Consider the following 18550-nt stretch of genomic DNA (forward strand, 5'->3'; position numbering starts at 1 on the left):
CTTAATAATTAAGACAATATATTTAATGTATATATATACATTTAAATAAAAATACATATATTTTATTTTATTAGATTTTTTTTCTTCTTCAAAAGTGAGCTTTATTCAACTAAGAAAGCAAGATGAATCCGTTACGAAGCTAAATTGAGCCCAACGATTGCAAATAAAATTTAGATTATATCCATCTCCTTTATCATCCCTCATTTTCATCGATTATTTCATGTAATTGGTGGCGGAACCGTTACTTTATATTCCAATTAAACATTTTTTTATTTAAAAAATTTAATATTAGTGATATTATATAATAATTGCTCAAAGAAAATCATATACTGAAAGTGACACTCAAAAATAGATTCACGATCAGATAATAATCGATTCTATAGAGAGAAAATAAAAGGATAAACTATAATTTAGTTCCTCTAGTTTAATAAAATATTTATTAAATAAAAGGATAAACTATAATTTAGTTCCTCTAGTTTAATAAAATATTTATTTTAGTCCCTGTATTTTTAAAAACCTACAATTTAATCTTTTACATTTAAAAAAATTACAAAATAGTCCCTACCATCAAATTTTCAGTTAACCTCTTGTTTATTTTAATGAAAATGACTAAACTACCCTTTAAATAAAAAAATCAAATCAAACACTATTTTTCACTTTCAAATCAGTCCATCTCACTACCTCTCCTTCCCAATCCTCTTCTTCATTTTCTTCTCATCATTCTCTTTCTTTTTTCGATCATCTTCTTCCTTTTCTCCTCATCCTTCTTCTTCTTTTGTGTTTGATTTCATGCAATTGGAGAAGAGTGAATCAAAGATTTCTCATTGGCAATTAAGGAAGGGTGAGGATTGGAATGAGGAGAAGAAAAAGGAGAGGATTGGGGAGGGGAGGTAGTGGGATGAGGAGAAGAAGAAGAAGGAGATCAGCCGCAACTAAGAAGAAGAAGAAGGAGGATGAAGAGAAGAAGAAGGAGAAGGATGAGTAGAAGAAGAAAGAGAGGATTGAGGAGGGGAGGTAGTGGGATGGAGTGAATAGTATTTGATTTGATTTTTTTATTTAAAGGGCACTTTAGTCATTTTCATTAAAATAAACAGGAGATTAACTGAAAATTTGACGGTAGGGACTATTTTACAGTTTTTTTAAATGTGAAAGATTAAATTGTAGGTTTTTAAAAATATAGGGATTAAAAGTAAACATTTCATTAAACTAGAGGGACTAAAATATAGTTTATCTAAAATAAAATATGGACGCTTTAGGTCGGCTTCAGCTCGACTCTTCGTTAAAAATTCGCCCTCTCCGAAAGAAGTCAGGTTTTCATAGAAAGTTATCGTTAACGACTACAATTCAGCAGATCTCATTTTACGTCTGTAATCACGAAATTCCCGACCAATTATCCAGTAAGATCTCTTATCAACGAGTTGGCCATATTATCACTAGATTTTTAGAAAATACTATAATCAATTTCATCCTCTTACAGTATAAAAGTCAGAGAGATAAAAATATGTTATTATCTTATACAACTACTTATTAGTTTTAAATATTATGATTTTCTCGCCCTTCTTTTGAATTTATTGATTACCATTCGAGTGATGGCTATAGGTGCCAACTGCCTTTTTTTTTTTCTTATAAAATTAACCAATTACAATATAGCTTTAATTGATAGATCAATCATGACACAATTTTATTTTCTTGTTATATTAGTTAGTTATATATAATAATTTCATTTAATTATATAGTTAAAAATATGATTTTTAATTTAATTTGATTAATTTAATAAAAATGTTTAAATAATCATCTTTATCTAAAAAACATTGCCATTAACAAATAAAAAAAAATGTTTGAAACCCCATTAAGGAATTGAAAATAATTAGCACATGTTGGATCTAAAAGTATAAGATATTAAAGAATGATTAGTAGAAAAAATTTTTAATAATAAATCTAAAGATGAAGGATCGACCTATAATTGTATATATGAAAATGAATATAGTGGGCAATAATTTGTACCTTTTTTAACTAGTGCACTTCTGGAACATTTCCACTACCAACGGTGGATACATGTCTGTTAACTTTAGGTACGCTAAAATATAGGATATAAACTCGAATTGTGTTTTGAAAAATTTAAATTTGATTTATCAATTTTTTTTTAGTTTGAACACGAGTTGAATATTAATAAATTCAAGTTTGGCTACTAAATGAATTTAGATGAGTCGAGTTTTTATCAAGTTTAATTTCGAATGGTTCACAAATAGTTTAATTTAAGTTTACAGTTAAATAATTTTAGCTAAACAAATATATATACAAATTAGCTGGTAAATTTATAAAGATGAGCTATTAAATTTTAACGATCAAAATCTATGAAAGTTTTAAGAGTGTAATTAAATTATATAGAGCTGAACTTTAAAAAATATAGCTTTGGCTTATAAAAATATATAAAATTTAAATTTATTTATCATATAATATTAATTTCAGTATGCTTAATGAAACTGTTTCTCATAAACTTGAAAACAAGTCAAACTCACGAGTTTTAACAAGTTGAATACTATACAGTTCAAACTTGACTCGTTTATTAAATGAGTTTAAAAATTAAGTTCGACTATAGTTTATTTAAAAATCGAGTCGAATTTAATCGAATTTTTATCGAATTGAATTTTGAATAAATTCTGAATATTTTAATTTATTTGATTTAATTTATTTACATCCCAAACAAAATGTAATGCATTAATGCTAATTTGATTAAAGCAATTTATTGCTTTAGAATTATAATTAATTAGCTAATTATTTTTTTGTTTTTGAAAGCAAAATTACTTATTGTATTAATAAAATTTCATCAAATAAAAAGGGATATCATCTCAGAGAGACGACTATACCTGATAGATTCTCTAGCCAAAGTATGAGCAGTTAGAGTAGCATTACAACGAATCCATCTAACAGAAATATCAGTTTTACAATGTAATAAAAATTTACAATCATTCAAAATCAAACCCCTGCATAAGATAATTTGGTAAAAATGCTTCTCAAGTACGTGTCTAAACCCCTACATAAGATAATTTGACAAAGATACTCTTCATTTTTTTCATCTCTTGAACATAATCATTAAAGTCTCTCGAACAAAGTCACAGAAAATAGCTTCTACGAGATAAAATTCGAATAAGATTCCAAGACTGACGTCGTCGTTCTGATTCCGGAAACTCACAATAACTAGTAAACTTCCATTGAACATTACTTTCCGAAACAACCGAATCAATAAAATTTAAAGAAAAGTCAACCACAGAAACAGACCCATGATTCTTCCACATGAACGAAAGGTCTCCTCCCAATCTTTATCTATTGACAGAGAAACAACCATCAAAACGTAAAAAACTACGAAAAAATTCCATACGAGAACTAAGAAATTTTGTTTCCATCAAAAATAAAATGTCCGGCTTGTAACTAGGAACTAAATCCTTCAATGCAATAATTGTTCGAGAATTGCCGCCATAAATCTGCCAAAAGGATCTCCATATTCTGAAAATTAATTGAATTGTATGGAAGAAACATCTCCATCATACAAAAATTATAAGTGATGATCGGAATATCTCTAGAGCTCTTAATAGGGACAACAACATCTTATTCATGGATAGTCAATTGACGCAGATCGTCTTTCATAAGCAAGAAGAAAAAAGAAATTAGGTTTAAAAAAAAAGAAAAAGCGAGAGTATCGAGTCACAAAGGGACTACAGAGGGAAACTTGCATCGACTATAAACCTAATACATTAAACAATCTATAATTAGCTAATTATTTTTAGAATTAAAAAATTTTGAGTTTAGACCGTAATCACTATCAATTATAAAATGTCTCCACACGCGTCTTTCTAAGTTAATTGTCTTCCCCCAATTAAGATATAATTCAACATAACGCTGTTTGTTTGGTTTTTTTTTTTTTAATTTGAATACTTATTTATTTACTTATTTGGGTCTCACTAATTCAATACTGAATTTGAATAAATCATGGAAGAAAATAAAGTAAAACGAAGGAAAATTTTCAATTTTTCACTCTCTATATTTGGATAAATATCACATAAAGAGAAGCATTTTTTTTTATTTTCCTTTATTTATAATCACTTTAATTTTTTTTTTCTTCTTTATCCAAACAAACACTTTATTACCCCTTTCATAGTCACATCAAAGAAATAACCTTTTTTTTCTTAAAAAAAAGAAAGAAATAAAGCTTAAATATATACCAAGTGTGTTTAAAACTTATAAATGTAGAATAATGTCTGCAATGAATTATTTTTTTTAATCGTGGAAAACATAAATAAATAAACAGATTCGTGAATTATAAAAGTCATTTTGATTAATTTTCTTTTCACATTAATATTTTAATTTTATTAATTTACAATATTAAAATATTTTTCTCCTTCTCAGTTCTCACATAAAGCACTTAGCAGACTATACATATGCAATTTTCCTTATCCTATGGCCTTAATTGCAAACGTTTCGTACTAAGTTCATACATATTTAGCAGTAATGAAAATTAACTTAATATTTATAATTTATTTGAAATTTATAAACATTTAATAATAAATAGATTATAAGTGAATGTATTATTAAAATTAATAAAAACAACATTAAATGAGGGCATATAGTAACTACTTTTTTAAGTAGTGAAAAGAAATAATTTATTTTTTTAATTTAATTAAATTACAGCGACTAATTTAAAATAAATAAGATTTAAGAGTGACGAAAAGAAAAAAGAAAAGTTGATGCATCTTTAGTTGCATGCATTTATCCAATCCAAACAGCATTTATTTTCCCATTTATAAACTGGAAAAAGTAAATCCCATTAATTGAACTTGATTAATTCATTTTTTGTCATTTGCATTACGGTCCATGCCTACCGCAACATTTGCCTTCCAAACTACAAAAATAAGAAGGAAAAACTACTGTTTAATCCCTATACTTTATACATTGTCAATAATTTTATCTTATATAAAAAATTTGCTAAGTTGTCACCATTAAATCATCGTGATCTTTATCTATTTTTAGTCAAGTGAAATTCTTTTTAAGAATCCTTTAAATGCAAAGCTAAATTGTGCTGGCCCTTTCTTGCATATTATATTATATTTTTGTTCTCAATTATTTTGATTAAATATAACGTTAAAATGATATACTGATAATGTAATAATGAATCATGTTGAAATTGTGGCATGCGTATAAAAGAAACCAAAGAGCCCTATACCAGAATACTTGTCCCGATCGGGCAATGAAAGGCCTAATCAATATAGTATGCAGATCAGACCCCTATACCTCTGATCATATCAATATTCGAAATAGGTAGGCCAAACTCACCAATACTTTAAGCAAGTAGACCGACCTCTTTGAAACACGCAGAACCCCTTTTAGGGTTATAATTGTGCGTGCATTAAAACTGATAGAAAAGACGTGTGTAATGGATAGGGTATGGGTGAAGCGGCTTAGTATTTATTGGCCAATTGCCCGCCATTAATGAGCCACTTGATATGTCTACTATGGCACGCTACTATCATATCTGATAGGACAATTCGTTAGAACGACTCAATACGGTCAAGGTATTAATACCCCTAGACCATTTATGTTAAGGGACAAATTTTAACTATCCTAAATCCAAGAAACTCTTAATCTCTAAAAATAATCTCAACTTCCATAAAGCAGAAGAGTCAGGCCCATTAACTCTCACTCCATTCAATCTGAACCATTAACTTCTCCATGAATCAAATCACCTGTTTACGTGTTCCCATCTCCTTCTCCCGTTGAATCTTAGGCATATCACATGCATTTAAGGATTCATTTCACGTATCATAATGTTAACTTTTTCAAAAAATATTAGGCAATTAATTGAGCAAATAGCATAATGGTGATATACATTTAACATGATGTTTGGATGTTGTGCATTTGTTAGGTTACAAAGATTACCTAGTGATAGCGGTTGTCGAAGCCGTCAAAAATAAACCTATTATCAATCAACAAACAATTTGTAGATAGTGGCAATAGGGTCGAACCACAGGGATTTGACACTACGGATTTTCTTAATAATGATTAAGTTAAACAAATAAATTAAAAAGAGGGGGGTTTGGTTTGATAAATTAAAACTAAATAGCAAGAGAAAACAATAATTTTAAAAAGATGAGAATTCCAATGGGAGAAGGATTCTAGTTAAAGCATGGATCTATTTCAGTCTGTTTCGAATTGATCATTGACTCTTTAATACTCCTATTTATTTCAATAAATTAGTTTAGGATGTGGAAGACGCTTCTCACAATCCAAATTCCTCCTTAGTTCTAGTTTGATCAGGAAACGTTCGCTAATCAAACACTAGTTAACAAGTTGCCAAGGAACGTCCTTGGGGATTTTTACTTTTCAACTGTTAACTGCCTTAAGACTTAGAGAAATCTAATTCTATCATTGCCAACCGCGTGGTCAAGTTTAGATTATACAACCGATTAAACTTGAGTTTAAACAACCTAAGCAATTACGGACCTAAGTCATTCAAACAATATATTACTCAAGCGATTAAAAGCAATAGGCCTTAATTGATTCTAAAAGCAAAGTGATAATAATAGAAAGATCAAGTTGCATAAATATTGAAAATCAAGAAGAGTTTAATAATGAAAATTTAAATCTCCCAATTCATCACAAACTGAATTTTTCCAACTTCAACTAGAAAAGAAAAGTGTTTAATCACTCATGGTGGACAAAATATACAACAAGAAAGGAGAAAAGTAGAAGAAGAGAGGCTACTGAAATTCTGCAGTGTTGCCGATGAGATTCTGCAGAAGATCTGATGATTTTTTGCTGATTTGGGGCTACCTTCTTTTATAGGTGAAGAGTCCTAGTCCAATTAGGATTTGGAATCCTAATTTGACTTGGTCTTTTATAATCTTTTATTCCTTCTTTGCTTTTGTATTTAATTATGAATGAATTCTTCTTCTTGAGAAAGTCTTTCTTGGGAGTGACTCTTGGAGATGTCCTAGGATTGATCTTGATGTGTTTGAAGTATGATAAGACTTCAATGCTTTTGAAATTTGAAATTTGCTTCTTTCCCGCGTTGCTGTCTGCCTCTGCTTCAGTTTGATTTGGGCAGTTGATTTGCCCAAATCACATGCCCCAATCGCTCGCGCAAGTCAGTCCCAGTTTTCTGCTTTAGCTCCCTGTGAGTGATTTGGCCCAATCACTTCGACCCAATCACTTTTCTAGCTTTTTCTACACTTTTTTTCAAACTTTCCATTTTCTTCATTTTCTGCAAAAATATGATAAAAACTATAAATTAAGCTGGAAAATGTGTAATTAAACAGTAATAAAGATAATAAAAATGTAGCTAAATTATGTTTGATCACCTGGCCAAATACATACTTAGACCCCTAAACTATTTACGTTTTGCCCATCATACCCTTATACTAAATTTGTGACCTATCAGACACTCAAACAATTTAAAATCATTATACTTAAATACAAAATTGTGTACAATCAGTATAGCGTGTTCATTTATGCGATCAGAAGAGAGTGAGTTTATTTTAAAATGATGATGTGGTATATGCACAATTATTTTATGCTTTACCCCAAAACGAGTGTCGTTCTTTCCCATTTGAAGTTCATCTTCAACCTCCAAAGTATTGCTCTTCCTTTTGTTCTTCATTTCTTGTAATTTGAAACTCCTTTAACCTCTCTTCTTTTTTTTGTATCTTCTTTCTTTTTTTGTTAAACAAGATTACTGGTTTTGTTATTAGTCTCTCTTCATTTTACATTGATGAAATTTTATTTGAAACCCTAAATTCATAGAAATTTAGGGAATTTGCTATTTTAACAGAAATAAATGGAGTCAAGTCCAATTACTTCTCTATATCTAGTATGTCACTGTGAAGAACCGGCGAAAATGAAAATTTCTTAGACAAGAATGAATCCAAGAAGGAGATTTTTTTGTTGCAGACACTATGGGGTGAGTCAATTGATATAATTCTTTGATTCTTTTTTATGTATTCTACTTGTTCTAACTTTTATTAATCGCGAAACTTGTGTACATTGATAAATATTTATAAATATAAATACATTTTTTTGTGAAGGGTGTTGTAGCATGTGGATATTTCTTTTGTATGATCCTCCTATACCTAAGCATCTGAAGTCTGTAATTTTGAGTCTAATATCAAGAGTTAAGCAGCATGAAGATGAAAGAGACAAAAGAGCAAAAAGGTTAAGAAGATTGGCCAAAATTTTTTGGTTTGCAACATGAATAATTATTGTATTGGTAGTTTAGATGTTGTGTGCCTAGTTAGTCAATTAGATGTGTAGGCAATGTGTAAGTAGGCAACAATTCTAATTGTTTTGGCAGGTTAAAAGTTAACCATATACTGCAAAAATACATTTTGTATAATTAGATAGACATATTATATGTGACTTTAGGTTGATTCCATTGAATTGTCTTGTAAACTTAAGTTGTTTCTAATGAAATTATCTCCTTGATTACTAAATGATTTTGGTTGGTTTGTTGATATTGGTAATTTGGCATAAAAAATCTTGCACATTATATTGGTTAACTTAAAATGAGAAAAATGGATAAATCCTCAATTATATTGCATATTATATTTACACAAGATCAATCATGTTCATAATAACAAAGCAAGAAATATATTACTTTGAAGACTGCAAATTGTTTTCATAACATAATCATATTCAAAACAATAAGGCAAAAACCTTGTAATATCCAATATTACAAAATATTGTCTATAGCAGATATTGCCTTAAAAAGTATTGTTCATAACCAAAACCCAAAATCACAAATAACATTGACTTTGCTAAAAAGCTTTTCAAATGCTAAGTCTAGAGGGAGTCAATCCAAAATGTAAATATTACAACAAATATCACTAGCATTAAACTTTGCTATTTTAGCTTAGATTGCAAACTGCTGATGTTGAACTACTTTGAGCTTGTTTCCTAGACTGTCTCCTTATCATCACATGGTTGTCGCTATATTGCTCCCTAGCCTGCCTCCATGTCATCACCTGGTGGTCTTTATTTTGTTGCAATTGATTTGAAGTTATAGTAGATTTTCCCTTCCATCTCAAACTTGGTGGTTTGAATCCTATATATCTAGTGACTATAGATGGTTTCTTGATTGCAGATTGTTGTGTATGATGTATTATCACCCTGCTGCTGCTACCAATTCCAGGCTGTAAGGAAATTGTTAAGTCAATTAAGTGATAAAATAAGAAACTTATAATTATTTATTGTAATATTTATAATATTTTGAATAACCTACATTTTGGATGAAGAATCCTTTTTCAGCATTAATGTAGCAGCTATGACCAGTGAGTCTTCCCCTTTTTGCTGACCCCTAATACTGTCAATGCTTATACCCCCTCTTTTGCAAGGTAATTTGTCAATGCCTCTATCCCTAGCACCTGTATTAGTTGATAAATCATTAGCAATTGATTTTCCTCTATCCTTGCCCATGCCTTTATAATTGCCCATGCCTTTATAATTGCCCATGCTGGTGCCTCTGCCTCTAGATGTAGTCACAGAATGTGATGATGTAAGTCAAAATGTAATTGGTTACCTTGACTAGCCTACGTTACTCAAATATCATAGTAATTAAACCTAAAAGTAATTATCATGAAAAAAGTAATATACATTACTCAAATATTTCATACTTGAGTTAACTGGAAATTTTTTGGGCAAGTGGCTTTGTTACGCTCACTACTCTTGCAAAGAACACATGTCATCTTTAATCCTTGCTTAGAAAGCTTACTTGTTTTCTTCCTCACCTCATCCTTGTCTCTTCATCTTTGTTTTTTTGGTCTACCAGACTGTTTTGTGATGAGTAGTGGTTCTATCACTAGATTGTAAATCTCGGTCCAAAGCTTCATACACCTTACTGGTTGCATAGTGACACTGTAAGATTTCATATAGTAGTCCTTTGTATAAAACTCAAAGATAAAGTCTTCAGGATTAAACTTCTTGTAAAAAATGCAACAAATTTCATGTGAACAAGGAATACCCTTGATCTTCCAAGATCTGCATGTACACTTTTGTCTTTTCAAATCTACTATATGACCATATTAACCATCTATGACCTCAAATCCAGACTCTCCATTCCATTCAATCTTACACTTATTTGCAATCTTAGTATTTTTCTCTAAACAATCCATGACCATTGGACTTTTATCACAAATCCATGTCTCAACAAATCCCCTCATAGTTCTTATCTTGTTCATTATTTTGATTTTTATCTCTTCTAACATTGATATAATAGACTTGTGCCTAACACTCAATCCATTAATTGAAAGTTTCACATATATTATTTTCAACTACATCATATTTTGAATAAGGACTATGGTAAACTCTAACCTAATCTTCAACAGGATAAGCTAAAAAGGTCTTCACATATACCATTACCTAACTTGGCTAACTCATTTGAATTATCCTTTAACTCTGCTTCAAAACTTTACTTAACAACTAATCAAAACCTCTTTCTCCTTTCATCATCCCTCCATTTCTTTGCCCATGCTTAGTAAATATGTCTCCCATATCTTCTATGCTCAACATCAGGGAGTTCCTCCTTAAACTTTCTCAGTATTCCTCTTCTCCTGCTACCTTTTCCTCATATATCTTGTTATTCCTCTTTAATCCTTCAAAACCTACATCAACTCCTGTCTCTCCTAAGTTTAAACCTTTTGTTGCATTTCTATCATTTTCCTTTGCTCCCTTATTCTTCTTCAATTCCCTCACAGTTTCTCTTACATGTCTTAACTCTTGATCAACATCACTTCCTTCTAGTGTAGCAATAAATTTCCCTTCATCACTACAAATATCTAAATCCTCATCAGTGTTATCTTCTTCATCATCTTTACCAATATTAAAAGAGCCATCTAAGCTATTATCACTGTTAAAGATTTCCTCACCTGGTAACCCTGTATTTTGAGATAATGGAGTATGAGTGGAGTTAACAACATGTGGATTTGTAGACTGGTTATCAATTGCAGGATCTGTAGCTAGCTCAACAACTTGTGGATCTGAAATTAGCTCATCCACTACTTCATCTACCTCTTTCAATGCAGTATCAATATCTTTAGCCTCTTTTACAACATTTTCTTCTTCTCTTGTTAACTTAGACCTTGAAGACCCAACATTTGTATGGCCCACATATACTTCAAATGTCCCACCTTCCCGAATGTTTTTTAATAAATCTAAAAGGATGCTATCCGTAACGACCCGAAAATCGGACCGCTACCGGCGCTAGGACCCAGGTCGGCTTAAGGCCACCGGGACCCGTAGCAAGCCTGACATGTAACCTGTAAACCTGTTTAATCCCATACATGATCAACAACATACATAAAAATTAAAACTTTTCTTTCATACATTCTGTCATACACCAAACCCAACCTGTGCATGCACTGAACATATACATAATCATAAACTTGACCCCTCAGTGGGATCTCATCAATGCCCCCAATGGGTGGCATAACATGCGTTGAGTTGGCTAAACATAGTCATCAATAAACATTAAGATCATGTATCAAAAAGGGATTACAATATACTATGGTCAAGCACACTTTTAACCTCAATATCATTACATTACATATCTATACATCATTATACAATTTGTCATGTCCACATTTTAACTATTACATACATAAGACTTCATTACTCTTCTTGACTTCTCTGTCTAGCCCGTACCTGCAATCCTAGGGGATTAGGGAAAAAGGGGTGAGCTACTAGAGCCCAGTGAGCAGAATAATAGAAAACAATATTTAAATCTCATGCCATCATGTAATGCAACACATCACAACAAATCACATCTCGGATGGTATTGTCACCAATAGTCCTCTACATTCCAAAGTGCCGGGACGTAGAATGGGTACAACCGGTCTTTCTCTTAACATAACATATCATACATACCAATGTGCCAGGGATGTAGAATGGGTACAACCTGGACTTCCATACCATATCATGCCGTAGCATCATCATACCATATGAGGACTAAAGGATCATTCAATAACCAATCCACATCAACATCATAAATGCAATGCAACATATTCGTGAATTCTAATGCAAACAACCTAATTCATCACATGGCATTCATGATGCATGAACATGCTCAACTGTATAATTCATTTGCTTTAAAAACATAAAGGTTTATTCTACTCACCTCTGGCTGAAGCTCTACTGACTCAGAAGCAGCTGAACTCACTGCTGGGGTCCTCGGTTTATTCTACGAACCTACACAGGTGGACTCAAATGAGGGACCAAACAACTAGAACATAATTCTAAAAACATCCCCCCAAAATCCCCTAAAACACCTCAAAACAATCATGCAAAAACATGCAAAGGAAGGCTGGACAGGGCAGGTTCGGCGGCAACTTCGGCGGCCGAAAGTCCCTCCAGAGCCGAAACCCAGGTAGGTTCGGCGGCACCTTCGGCGGCCGAAAGTCCCAGACAGAGACGAAAGTCTCTTTTCGGGGGCAACTTCGGCAGCCGAAAGGCCTGCCTCCCAGGCAGGTTCGGCGGCCGAAAGTCCTTCGGCTGCCGAACCTGGTTTCTGCCAAAGGGCAGAAACTTGGTTCCCTTTGCACAAAAACCCCCCCTTCTCATTCCAACATGCATAAAACTCATTCAAATCATGCAAATATACATACATTGTCTCCTAGGGGCTTCAAATTATCTTAAACCTCAACAACAACACACAACAACAACACATTGCTCAAAATCACAACATTAGCTCATAAACCTAACTATAAGCTAAACATGCATTTTACCTCAGAGATCTAACATAAAACTTACTTAAAACATGCAATGAGCTTAAGATTGGCTCTTACCTCTTGAAGATCGAGAGAGAGACGACCTAAACTCGGAGGTGGGAGAGATTTGAGTTCTTGGACCTCAAAGCTCTAAAACTTGCTCAAAACTTGAAAATCTTCAAAACAAGATGAAAACTAGTGAAAATGGTGAAAGATTTGAAGGAAAGAACTCAAAGTTGGTGAGGAACGGCGGAAGGGCTCACCTTGGCCGAAAATGGGGAGAAAGCTCGCCCATTTCGGCTAAGGGGCTCTTTTATAGTGGCTGGCCAGGCCACATTCGGGAGCCGAACGTGCCTCCGCATGCATGCCATGTTCGTCGGCCGAACTTGAGGTTCGGCGGCCGAACCTGGGCTTCCCTCACTTATGCCTTCGGGGGCCTAAGGCTCACCCGAAATGCATGCATGTTCGGCGGCCGAACTTTGAGTTTCGGCGGCCGAACCTAAGTTTCCTCCAAGGGTGTTTTTATTCAAAAACTCATTTCCTCTTTACTTAAAATCATCAAAAACATTAAAACATTTCATGAAAACATGGTTTTACCCTTCTAGAGGTCTCCGACATCCGAGATTCCACCGGACGGTAAGAATTCTGATACCGGAGTCTAGCCGGGTATTACATTCTCCCCCCTTTAAGAACATTCGTCCCCGAATGTTCCTCAACTAGCACATGCAAGGTACACAACATAACATACATATAAAACACATGAAACATATAAGAAAATAACCTTAGAAAAGATAAGGGTATTGCTGGAGCATGGACTCCCGTGTCTCCCAAGTGCACTCTTCCATATTGTGGTGGTTCCAAAGGACTTTCACCATCGGGATTTTCTTGTTTCTCAGCTTTCTGATCTGGGTGTCTAGGATCCGTACTGGCTGCTCAACATAGGTGAGATCTTCTTGGATCTCCACATCAGGCTCACTAAGAACCTTGCCCGGATCTGACACGAACTTTCTCAACATGGAAACATGGAAAACCGGATGGATTCTTTCCATTGAAGCAGGTAAATCTAGCTTGTACGACACATTCCCAATCTTTTGCAAGACTTCAAAGGGTCCGATGTATCGTGGGGCTAGTTTACCTTTCCTTCCGAACCGAACCACCCCTTTCATTGGAGACACCTTGAGCAATACCAGATCCCCCTCCTGAAACTCTACTTGCCGTCTGCAGATGTCTGCATAACTCTTCTGTCTGCTTGCAGCATTCTTGATCCTCTCTCTGATTATGGGTACCACCCTGCTGGTGATCTCTACTAGCTCAGGCCCTACCAAGGCCTTTTCTCCAACCTCTTCCCAGCAAACAGGTGATCTGCACTTCCTTCCATACAAAGCTTCATATGGAGCCATCCCGATGCTAGCATGATGGCTATTATTGTAGGCAAACTCCACCAGAGGTAGATGCTGCCTCCAAGAACCGCGAAAATCCAGCACACACATTCTAAGCATATCCTCTATTGTCTGGATGGTCCTTTCTGATTGTCCGTCCGTCTGTGGATGGAAAGCAGTGCTAAAATCCAACCTGGTACCCATGGCATTCTGCAGACTCCGCCAAAACCTGGAGGTGAACTGGGGCCCTCTATCGAACACTATTGAAACAGGAACCCCATGCAGTCTGACGATCTCATCAACATACACCTGCGCCAACTTGTCCACAGAATAGCCACTCCTGACAGGGATGAAGTGAGCAGATTTGGTGAGTCTGTCCACAATCACCCATATGGAGTCCAATCTGTTAGACGCTGCCGGTAACCCCACTACGAAGTCCATAGCTATATTCTCCCATTTCCACTCTGGAATAGGTAGCGGGTTAAGCATTCCAGCCGGCTTCTGATGTTCCAGCTTCACCCTCTGACACACTTCGCAGGCTGACACAAACTGTGCCACTTTTTTCTTCATAGCTGGCCACCAATAAACCTTCTTCAGATCTTGATACATCTTGGTGGCTCCGGGGTGAACGCTGTATCTTGCATTATGAGCCTCCCTCATAATGTCTCCTTTTAGCCCTATGTCATCTGGTATACACAATCGACTTCCATAGCGGAGGATCCCCTTACTGTCAAATCTGAACTCACTATCCTTGCCTGACTGAACAGTCCTGGCAATCTTCACTAACTCTGGGTCCTCATGCTGTTTCTGAGCCACCTGCTCCAGAAACACGGGTGCCACTCTCATCTGAGCAACCAAAGCACCTGTACCAGACAACTCCAACTGTAGACCTTCATCAATGAGCTTGTAAAACTCCTTCACCACTGGTCTCCTCTCTGCCGTGATGTGGGATAGACTGCCTAGTGACTTCCGGCTTAGGGCGTCGGCCACAACATTCGCCTTACCCGGATGATACTGAATCTTGCAATCGTAGTCACTCAGCAGTTCCACCCATCTCCTCTGTCTCAAATTCAAATCTCTTTGACTCAGGATGTACTGCAGGCTCTTATGATCTGTAAAGATCTCACATTTCACCCCATAGAGGTAGTGCCTCCACATCTTGAGTGCAAAGATTACTGCTGCCATCTCAAGGTAATGTGTGGGGTAATTCAACTCATGCTTCTTTAGCTGCCTAGAAGCATAAGCGATCACCCTCTCATTCTGCATTAGTACACAACCCAGTCCCACACGGGACGCATCACAAAAGACTGTAAAGCCTTCATCACTAGATGGCAGAGCTAACACTGGTGCTGAAGTCAACCTCTTCTTAAGCTCTTCAAAACTCTCTTCGCACTAGTCGGTCCACACAAACTTTTGATTCTTCCTGGTTAGTCTGGTCAGAGGGGCTGCAATCTTTGAGAAGTCCTGAACGAACCTCCTGTAGTAACCTACCAAACCCAAGAAACTCCTGATCTCTGTCACTGAAGTGGGTCTAGGCCAGTTAGCCACAGCTTCTACCTTCTTGGGGTCCACCTCTATTCCATTCTCTGACACTACATGCCCCAAGAATGAGATACTCCTCAGCCAGAACTCGCACTTGGAGAACTTGGCATACAAGCCATGTTCCCTCAAGGTCTGCAAAACCAACCTCAGATGATGGGCATGCTCCTCTGCATTCCTGGAATACACTAAGATATCATCTATGAAGACAATAACAAAGTGATCCAGGTATTGGCTAAACACTCTGTTCATGAGATCCATGAATGCTGCAGGGGCGTTGGTTAACCCGAACGACATTACAAGGAACTCAAAATGCCCATATCTGGTCCTGAAAGCTGTCTTTGGCACATCTTCTTCCCTTATCCTTAGCTGATGGTACCCCGATCTCAGATCTATTTTGGAGAAACAACCTGCTCCGGCTAGCTGGTCAAATAGATCGTCGATCCTAGGCAACGGGTACTTATTCTTGGTAGTGACTTTGTTCAACTGCCTGTAGTCGATACAAAGTCTAAGGGATCCATCTTTCTTTCTCACAAACAAGACTGGTGCACCCTAAGGTGAGGTGCTCGGTCGGATGAAGCCCTTTTCTACCAGTTCTTGCAACTGTTCTTTCAATTCCTTCAACTCAGCTGGAGCCATCCTGTAGGGAGGGATAGAGATCGGTCGGGTTCCAGGCATCAACTCTATCTCGAACTCTATCTCCCTAGCAGGTGGTAAACCTGGCAGCTCGTCTGGGAAGACGTCTAGAAACTCTCTAACCACTGGCACCGAGGCGGGCTCTCTAACCTGACTGCTAAGCTCTCTCACATGAGCCAAATACCCCTGACATCCCTTCCTAAGCAACCTACGAGCCTGAAGAGCTGATATCAAACCTCTAGGTGTACCCCTCCTGTCTCCCCTGAAGACAACCTCTGACCCATCCTGACCTCTGAACCTGACTACCTTGTCCCTGCAGTCCAAGGTAGCACCATGGGTAGATAACCAGTCCATCCCTAGAATGATGTCAAAATCTGTCAAGTCTAGAACCACAAGGTCGGCGGAAAGGCATCTTCCCTCAACAAAGACTGGACTGCACTGGCAGACTGACTCTGCCACTGATGGATCACACTTGGGTCCACTGACCCAGAGAGGACACTCTAACCCAGAGATCATCAGACCCAACCTCTCAACGACTCTCGGAGCAATAAAAGAATGAGATGCACCAGGGTCCATCAAGGCATACACATCTGAACAACCAATGACTAAGTTACCTGCCACCACGGTGTTAGATGCATCTGCCTCCTGTTGAGTCATCGTGAAGATCCGTGCTGGAGCTGATGGACCTTCACCTCTGAAACCCGCTGAAGAAGAGGCTGCCCCTCTCCCTCTGCCTCTGCCACTGGCCTGAGTCACGGCTGGAGCTGCTGGCTGAGCCACACTACCAGAAGCTGTCTGCTGAGACTGTGCTCCAAAAGCTGCCCTAGGACACTCCCGAGCCATGTGTCCCTCTTACCCGCATCTGAAGCAGGCTGCTGTCCCAGCCCGGCAAACTCCCCTGTGTGGCCTACCACATTTTGCACAAACTGCGTTATCCGCACCAGAGCTCGAGCCACTCCCTAGTCCCAGACTGGACTTGACCTTGTTCCAAAACTTGTTCTTCTTCGGCTTCCTAGTGGTGTTATTCCACTTTTTGCTACCTGAAGCTGCTGCACTCAAAGAAGAAGAGCCTGGAGTCTTGGAACCAGAAGACTGTGCCACTGACTGTCTGACTGTTCCCTGAACGATGGCACTGGCCTCCATTTTTCGGGCCATATCCACTATGGCATGGAAGCTCTCCCTATCTGCTGACTGGATCAAGGAGGAATATCTGGAGTGGAGTTTCATGATATACCTCCTTGACCTTTTCTGATCCGAGTCGAGATTTTGCCCTGCAAATGGCAACAGCTCCAAGAATCTGTCTGAGAACTCCTCTATACTCATATCGTCGGTCTGCCTCAACTGCTCAAACTCTATCATCTTCAGCTCCCTTGAACTATCGGGAAAAGCCCATCCTGCAAACTCGTTTGCAAACTCTTCCCAAGACATGCTGTCTACCCTCGGGTTCACATAGTTCTTGAACCACTCTCGTGCCTTCTTGCACTTAAGCGTGAACCCAGCCATCTGAATGGCTCTACTGTCATCAGCCCCAATCTCCTCTGTGATCACCTTAACCCTTTCAAGATACACAAATGGGTCATCCCCTTTTTCATACTGAGGAGCACCCAGTTTCATGTAGTCGGTCATCTTGACCTTGCTCCCACTGGCTGAGCTAGGTCTAGGAGGTTGAGTAACTGGGGTTGCTGGTTCTGTAGGTGGTGGAGGTGGTGCAACATTTTCTGAGGTAGGGTTTGCTGGATTTGGATAGTAAGGTGGGGGTGGATACATTGGGTATTGTGAATATGGTGGGTAGTAGGGTGGGTATGGCATCTGTGTGGGATAAGGGGTGAAGCTAGGGTAATCCGATGTACCTCCCATCGAATACCCGGGATTTTGTGAGAAGTGTGGGTAGTGGGGTGGCTGAACAAATCCCGAGGCCTGAGTGCCTCCTTGGAACTCTCCCATTCCCTTTTCTGACATACTAACTCCCAAACTGTCATCCCTCCTCTGCTCTACATCCATATCATCCCCCATGTCTTCTGACATTCCTCCCTGAACTGTTCCCCTCACTGATCTGCTCCTACCCAGATCCAGAGACCTTCTAGGGTCTCTTACTGCTCTTTCTCTGTTAGACCTACTAGACATTGCCCTAGGCAATGTAGGAGGATGGGCGCTCATGCCCTCATCCTCAGGTGGCACTCCAGTCAATCGTGCAGATCGACGAGTTCCTCTCATCCTGTTTCTGAAAGGCAACACATAACAAGCAAACAT

This window comes from Manihot esculenta, chromosome 1, assembly GCF_001659605.2.
Source record: "Manihot esculenta cultivar AM560-2 chromosome 1, M.esculenta_v8, whole genome shotgun sequence".
Classification (NCBI taxonomy): domain Eukaryota; kingdom Viridiplantae; phylum Streptophyta; class Magnoliopsida; order Malpighiales; family Euphorbiaceae; genus Manihot; species Manihot esculenta.